This window comes from Malaclemys terrapin, chromosome 15 (assembly GCF_027887155.1).
Source record: "Malaclemys terrapin pileata isolate rMalTer1 chromosome 15, rMalTer1.hap1, whole genome shotgun sequence".
NCBI lineage: Eukaryota > Metazoa > Chordata > Testudines > Emydidae > Malaclemys > Malaclemys terrapin.
The window spans coordinates 8140545-8148955 of NC_071519.1; the positions used below are offsets into that span (position 1 = coordinate 8140545).

The 8411-nt window shown below is 51.7% G+C and overlaps 1 non-coding gene across 1 annotated transcript; it reads left to right on the forward strand.

Moving 5' to 3' along the window:
- Positions 1–5119: 5119 nt before the first annotated feature.
- TRNAM-CAU (transfer RNA methionine (anticodon CAU)) lies at positions 5120–5192 on the forward strand. Its single transcript has one exon. It is a non-coding gene; the product is annotated as a tRNA-Met (tRNA).
- The last annotated feature ends 3219 nt before the right edge of the window (positions 5193–8411 follow it).

Genomic DNA, 8411 nt, shown 5'->3' on the forward strand with positions numbered 1-8411 from the left:
TGACCCTGATCATTTCATACAATTTAAAGCAAATACAAGTTGTTTAATTAACAATTAATTTTAAAAAAGAATAAGGAAAAATGGGAAGGTTTAAAGGAAAAACACATCACCCTGCTCTGCAGAGCCTCTTGGCTGAGGTGTCTCCCTGTGCTGGGCCCACTGCCCAGAGTCCCCCCACACTCTCCCCAGCTGCTCACTGCCAGGGCCGGCTTTAGGAAGTGTGGGGCCCAATTCGAACATTTTCAGTGGGGCTCCGGCAGGGATGACTAACACACACAAAAACATGTAAAAAAAGGTCTTTCATTTCTTCCATGTATTATTTACTTTCCATAACTATATAAATAATAAAATTATATATTATGTACATTGCATCATATATGCTGTGGATCGGTTATTAATGACCTCCATTTCACATGTGTGGGTCCCTGCCACTCCCTGGGGGTCTGACTGGTGTGCACATGTGTGGTCCCAGCTGCTCCCTGCCCCCCTCATTGAAGCAGGTGTGCAGGGTTACTGCCCTGGGAACTGCAGGACACCAGTGGACATGGGGCTGGCTGGAGGCAGGGCAGGGGGTGCGGGGCTGGCTGGAGACAGGGGTGTGTGGGGCAGGCTGGTTGGCTTCAGGCAGGGCCACAGGAGGGTGCGGCAGGGCTGGAGACAGAGGAATGTGGGACTGGCTGGCTTCAGGCAGGGGGGTGTGGCAGGCATTGGCTGGAGACAGGGCAGAGGGTGTGGCAGGGGTTGGCTGTGGGCAGGGGGTGCAGGGCTGGCTGCAGGCAGGGCAGGGCTGGTGCGGGCAGGGCAGGGGGTATAGGGCTGGAGGTAGGGTAGGGGGTACAGCAGGGGCTGGCTGCAGGCAGGCGGTGCAGGGCTGGCTGGAGACAGGGGCTGGTTGTGGGCAGGGCAGGGGGTGCGGAAGAGGCAGCTAGAGCCCTGGCCCTTTAAATAGCCCCTGAGCCCCTCGCTATCCCAGGTCTCTGGGGGCTATTTAAAGGGCCCAGGGCTCCCTTGCTTCTACTGACCCGGCCCTTTAAATAGCCCCCAGAGATCTGGGGAAGCAGTGGGGCTCCAGCGGCTATTTAAAGGGCTGGGGCGGTAGAAGCAACGAGAGCCCTGGATTTTTTAAATAGCCCCCAGAGCTCTGCAGCTCTACCCCAGGGCTCCATCAGTGGGGCTCTGGTGGCAATTTAAAGGGCCTGGAGCTCCAGCCCCTGCTGGGAGCCCCAGACCCTTTAAATTGCCCCCTGGGGAAGCCAGACCACTCCAGTACGGCGCACCAGCTCTTGCCGGTACGCCGTACCAGGGCTTGGGTGTGGGGCCCTCTTAGGGGCGGGGCCTGATTCAGGGGAATTGGTTGAATTGGCCTAAAGCCAGCCCTGCTCACTGCACCCAGCTCTGGACTGCTCCAGCTCCACACTGCCTCAGCACGGCTGCTGCTGCTCTGCTTTCAGCTCCCTGGGCTGCTTCTCTGGCTCTGGTTGCTACAGCTCTGCTCCCAGGACAGGTCTGCTCTGCAGGCTGCTTCTGTGACTCTGCTCCCAGCTCTGACCTGCTTCCTGGCTGCTTGTCTGCCCCCTCTGGCTTTGGTTGCTGCAGGTCTGCTCTCTCTGGGCTGTGCTTTGGCTTTTGGGCTGCAGCTCTGCTTCCAGCAGCTTGGCTCGGCCCCACTCTGTCTGACTCAGGCAATTCCAGCTCACACACAGAGGACGGGACCCCCCCCGCCCGGCCTCCTGACTCCCTGATTAGCCTGCCCACCCTGTCAATCAGGCTGATCTGGAGCATTGGCCTCTCCTCATTGTTCCTGGGGACTGTCAGTCTCAGGCTCCTGATTTCCCTTCACCCTGGGCATGTCGTGCTGGGCTTTTTTCTGGGTGTGCAGCTGTGCCTTGAACTCACGAGTTTTCCTAATTTCAGAGGCAACACTTGCAGAGGGTGGTGAGTGGAGTAGGGTTACCATACGTCTGGTTTTTCCCGTACATGTCTGGCTTTTCGGCAATTAAACCCCCGTCCGGGGGGAATTGCCAAAAAGCCGAACATGTCCGGGAAACTGCCGGCCAGGCACTTCCCCTCCCGTGGCTGCTCTGCTCCTCCCCTGACTCTTCGGCTCTGTTTAAGAGCCGAGCGCTACGGGCTTTGGGCAGCCCCCATGCCTCTGGACCCTGCGCCGCTGGAGCCCGGGAGGGGAAGTGCCCGGCCGGGGGCGCAGGGTCCGGAGGCATAGGGGCTGCCTGAAGCCCAAGCGCTACCAGCTTCATGGTTTGCCGGGCAGCCTCCAGACCCTGCGCCCCCAGCTGGGCGCTTCCCCTCCTGGGCTCCAGCTGTGCTGGGGAAGCGCCAGCCGGAGGCGCAGGGTCTGGGGACTGCCCGGCAAACCGTGAAGCCGGTAGCACTCGGGCAGCCCTTTTCGCGTGGCTGGGAGTGGGAGGGAGGAGGGGCGGAGTTGGGGCGGAGTTGGGGTGGGGCTGGGGTGGGGAAATGGGCGGGGCCAGGGCCCCCGTGGAGGGTCCTCTTTTTTTATTTGTTAAATATGGTAACCCTAGTGTGGAGTCATGTGCCCCACCTGGGTTAGCTGTCCCTGCTACATCATATGGTGCTGCCAGGCTCCCTCCCTGCACAGCAGCTGCTGGGGGGGAAAGTGGAGAGGGGCTGTTTTTGTTGCTTCCTCTCCCTGCATTGTTCACACCTGGGGCGGCTGTTGATCATAGGGGGTGGGGCTGAACCTTGAAATTGTGCCCCCCCCCCCTTTCAGGAGACACCAGTTGTCTGTGCCTGGTTTCCAGCTTCTCAGCCAGAGGAAAGAGTGGTATTCTGCACCTGAGTGGCCAGTCCTTACTTTCTTTCTCATGAAGGGGAGGAAAAAAGAATCTCTTTTTCAAACCCCAGTCCTACCATTGACCAAGGTGTGACTTTCTAAGTTCCTGCTACAGTGGAGGATTTAGAGTTAGTGGGGCCCTGTACTCATAAAGTCCATGCAACAATCCCCTTTTATCTGAACCCTGGTATGTCTCCAGTAGGTGCTGTCCCCTGGTAGCAGGGAAGGAAGTTTCCACCCATCCAGGAGACCACAGCCTGGCACTAAAGTCAGCTTCAGGCTTCTCCTCTCTCCCTTCTTGGAATCAAGTTCATGTTGTTACCAAGAGTTAAAGCAGCCTGAACCCCCACAGTGTGGATCAATGTCACAATTTCCCAGTGTCTCCATGGAAGACAATTTGTTAAACCCCAGGTGAGTGGAGTTATATCAGTTCTCAGCCTGAGTCCTTAGGTCTTAAGCCTGAGGATATTGTCCCATCATGGGGCCATTTCTCACCTCTCTTTCATACAAAAGCACAATTTTCTTTGCACAGACACAGGAACAGCAAGATCTTTCTCTGTCCCTTGTGCAAAGCAGAGTACAAATTCCATGGAAACAGTGGACAAGCAGCGGGCCCTGGGCACATCCAGCCCTGGCTGTGAGATGTTCCCTCCCCTCTTTCTTTATGCTCCTGTTGTTATTTCATGGAATTTCTGGGATGGGGAAAAAGCTGAGTTCACTCCAGGTGGAGGGGAAAAGAACCCTGAAAATCTCAAGGCTTCAGGGAAAACCCAACCCCTGCTACTGGGGTCACTGAGGTACTGGGGATTTGAGTAGGAAAGGGACTGTTGGAATTCTCCAAGTGGGGAATGAATAACAATCTACAACTAGATCCACCTCATTAATCACTGACACAGGCTAATCATGCTGCAGATAGAAGGGAAACTGGGAGTAATTCTTTGCTGTTCAGCCATGGAAACAGTGACCCAACTGCACTGCAGTGAATGTGCTGAGGAAAGCTGGACTTTACAGGCAGGTGGAAATTACAGATCCTAGAAACACCTGGAGCTTCCCACACCACTTCTGCCACCAGGGTGAGGTGTGGAGCTACTCACAGAGTCCACCACCACTATGACCTTACAGCAGGGGATTGCGACACCCTCGCCCACCCAATGCAGGGGAGAGGGCTAAGTGTATCTCTGCACCCTGAGTCCAGGGCATACAATCTCTCTGCCCCACACATAGAATCTGGCCCTGCTGCAAAGTGACCCCTAAGAATTAGCAACCTCCAGGACAGCAGGTTTAGCCCTGAGAGCAGGGAATGTGTCCCTCATGCTGCTTTTAGGCCACTGGATGCTCTGGGAAGAGGAGGTCTCTGAGTGTAACCCATAACAAACCCAATACAGCTGGGGATGTAGCTCAGTGGTAGAGCACATGCTTTGCATGTATGAGGCCCTGGGTTCCATCTCCAGGTTTTCCTTTTACCCTGCTGCTTTGCTCATGCCCAGCTGGAATGTGGCCCAGCAGTCTCCCTGCACGAGTTCAATCCTGCTCAGTGAGGGCCAAGTGCATGGAAGATCTGTGGGGTTTTCTCCTCCTAAGTCACCTCAGTACAATTAAGATTCCCACCCACTCTGCTGCTTAGGACAATGGTGGATGAGAAGGGCAAATCCTCCAGCACTGGAGGGACAGGTCCCATCTGCACTGACTGAGAGGCAAGGAAACAGAGGGGCAGTCAGTGCTCAGAGAGGAGAGAGGTCAGTGATTTTCACCCACCAGGGACTCTGTCTTTTTGAGGTGACTGCAGCTTGCTTGGGATGGTGCTGACGATGGATAGAAAAAAGGCTGGAGTCAATGACAGATGAGACCATAGAAGGGGAAGGGGAATGGCAGCCCCACAGAAGGTCCTGGGTGCTCAGATGCCCCAGTTATTGCAGCCTTACCTGTCGTAGAGAGAGAAAAGACACAGAGGGACCCAGCCCCTCCTACAGTGATCCCATGGACAAGAATGTGGTTGGGAGTGGGGTGAAGGTTCCCTCTGGGCAAAGGGGAGCTGAAATCCCTCAGTGTTCTGGAATTTAAGTAATGCAAGCTTCAAACCCTGCACAGGTGTGGGCTGAAGTACATCAGCAGAAGATTGGGCTGGACGGGGTGGGGTGGCAGGTTTGCATAATTCTGGTGGTGCCCAGAATGGGACCAAGAAAGCTGCCAGGACAGGTCTCTGGGCACCAGATCGCCGTGCTTCTTCCAGTACACCCCTGGCTCCTTCCCTGCCCCAGTCACTGCTGTAGGAGGGTGCTCTATGCACTGAGCCTAAAGCTTTTCCAAGCCTTCTTAGCGCAGTTGGTAGCGCGTCAGTCTCATAATCTGAAGGTCCTGAGTTCAAGCCTCAGAGAAGGCAATGGTTTTTGCTCCCTGCTTCAGATTTTCTAAAGGAAATCAGAAAAAAGAAACTATAGGAGAGTGGTTTCTAGACACCCTCCCACCCATCTAACACACACACTGAGACTTTTATAAGGCATTAACTTTTCCTTCTCTATGGAATTTGTAATCTCCACAGAGCAAAATAAAACAAAAACATGCAAGTCTAAGCCTAATACAGTATGAAACTCAATACAGATAAAATCTCACCCTCAGAGATCTTTCAATAAGCTTCTTTTGCAGACTAGACTTATTTCTTGTCTGGACCCAATCTTTTTGCCAGGTATACTCATTGTTCCAGCTCGGGTGGTAAATAATGGATTTCTCATGACTGCAGCTACCTTTCTTCTGTTCCACCCCCTTATATAGCTTTGGTACAAGGCAGGAATCTTTTGTCTCTTTCCTGGGGAAAAGCCCCGGGTTTAAGATGGATTCCTGTACCAGGTGACATGGTCACATGTCCTGTGAGACCCCAAGCCTTTATTCTTCCTTGCCTGACACAGAGGGTGCAGGACAGAGCCAATTGTCCTGGTTAATGGGAGCCATCAAGATTCCAAACCACTATTAATGGCCCATACTTTGCATAATTACAACAGGACCTCAGAGTTATATTTCATATTTCTAGTTTCAGATACAAGAATGATAGGTTCATACAAATAGGATGAACACACACAGTAGATAATAAGCTTTGTAATGATACCTTACAAGAGTCCTTTTGCATGAAGCATATTCCAGTTACATTATATTCACTCTCATTAGCATATTTTCATAAAATCATATGGAGTACAACGTCACAGCAGGGAAAGGGTTTTACTGCAGCACCTGGGAGCAGTGGAGTTTCATGTTCAGGCTGTGGTATGGCTTCCTCCAGATTTCTCGTAAGCACACAGGGACCTTAGTGGGATCTCTCGATTCAGCAATGGCCCAGATAGGATAAAGTGATGGGGATTGCATTTTCCTTTTTTATTTTTGTATTTCCAATGACATTTCTGTTTGTAAAAAGAACAGGAGAACTTGTGGCACCGTAGAGACTAACAGATTTATTAGAGCATAAGCTTTCGTGGACTACAGCCCACTTCTTTGGATGCATCCGAAGAAGTGGGCTGTAGTCCACGAAAGCTTATGCTCTAATAAATCTGTTAGTCTCTAAGGTGCCACAAGTACTCCTGTTCTTTTTGCGGATACAGACTAACACGGCTGCTACTCTGATTTCTGTTTGTGATTTTGTTTCGCTTTGTATAACCGTGTTTTCTCCTGGATTTGATATTTAACTAAAAAAAGAATAAGGCCTCAGGCCGCCAGATGGAGGAGCAGGCTGGGGCTTGGTCTGCTAAGAGAACGAGAGTATCAGGCTTTCTGTATTGTTTTCGGCTCGCTTTTTCTGGACTAGTTTTTCTTCTGCATGAAATTTGCCCCTTTTATATGTGAGCCTGGATAGTTCAGTTGGTAGAGTGTTGGACTTTTAATCTGAGGGTCAAGGCTTCAAGTCCTTCATTAGGCAGAAAAACACTATCTCCCTGTAATATCCCCCCCAAAATTCAGGAGTACTCTCCTTGACTCCAGTTTTTCCTTTTCAGGACTTGTCCTTTCCTAGGAAGGGCCCTTTACTGCCTGGGACTGAAGGCGCAACTTCCTCATCTGGCCACTGGCCTCGCAATCCAGGGGAAAAAAGGTTTCTGGGCCTGCAGCAGGTGCTGTGTGCTGACTTTTTGAGCAAATTCAGGGCTGGTCAGAGAGGCATGTTCCCACTGGGTCCTCCCTGCCAGAAAAAATTGTTCCCACATAGTCCTCCATGCCAGAAGTCAACAGAGGTCAAGGGCTCCCTTGCTGGTCCCATGGTGTAAGGGCCAGCACTCGGGGCTTTGAATCCTTCAATCAAAGTTTAAGTCTCAATGGGTCCTTGTGGTCCCTTGTTTGCCAGGTAACCATCTTGGGATTTCCAAAGCTTCATCTTGCTCTCTCAAATGACATGGTAGCCTGTCTTTTGCCCACTAGCTGTTGTGACTTGAGCACAAGAGAGGACGTTGGATCCAGAAGGCTGGCCGTGCCTGGAGTCCTGTAGCTAGGGATGCGAGCTCCATTTCCTCTGAGTCCTGAAGCTGGGCTGCAGCCTGGCCTAGGAGGCAGCCCTATTAGTTGACCTACTGGCCCAAAGTCACTTGGGTAGTGTAGGTGTTCCCCAGGAATGCTGAAGAGCAGGCCTAAGGGAAGGATGTTTAATATTCCTCCCTCTCAGTCAGGGCAACTTACTGACAGGAGCTGTAAATAATTTGCAAATATGCATGGCCAGCATGTGCACAGCACAGGCTGCCCAGGGGCACTGTGTCAGGCACTGGCACCGCTTGAGACAATGGACCACCTTCAGCCACCAGGTAACCCAGGATCTAAGGCAGGAATGGGATGAGGAAGCAAGTCAAGCTGAGCAAGGCAGGCAAAAATTCATTTTGCCTTCATGGGCACTCGCAATGTTGCCCTTTCTGTGTGCCGTGGCTCACAAAAACATCCCAGAGAGAGAAGAAACAGGCCAAAAAAGTGCCCTTCAGATGCTGTAGTAGCTCAGTTGGGCGAGAGTTAGACTGAAAATTTAGAGTTTCCCTGGTTCAATCCCAGACTTTGGCATACTCTTTGGTCCTTTTGTGTTTAGCAGTGAGCTGTTTTCTGGAAGCACAGCAGTGCTTTTACCTGCCATGAGTCCCTCATTTCGAGGTCCCAAGTAAGAAAAAACAGTATGGACTTCTGCACCGAGTTGGCCCACCTGACCTTTCTTTCTTCTCTTGGTCTTTCTCCGCAAGGGGAAGAAAAAGAAGCTCTCCTTCAAGCTGGATTCAGAAGGGCGACGTAAGGATGACTTCCTGAGTGCCGGCTCCAGTCCTTTGCTCTACCAGCTGACCTATCGAAGGGCTGCCACCACTTTCTCCAGGTTTGCCCATCGATGTGCTCAAAATGGAAAGGGGTAACTAGTGGTGTTCCGCAATGGTCAGTCCTAGGACCAATCCTATTCAACTTATTCATAAATGATCTGGAGAAAGGGGTAAACAGTGAGGTGGCAAAGTTTGCAGATGATACTAAACTGCTCAAGATAGTTAAGACCAATGCAGACTGTAAAGATATACTGGTTCAGAGAAGGGCAACTAAAATGATTAAGGTTTGCAACGGGTCCCATATGAGGAGAGATTAAAGAGAATAGGTCTTTTCAGCT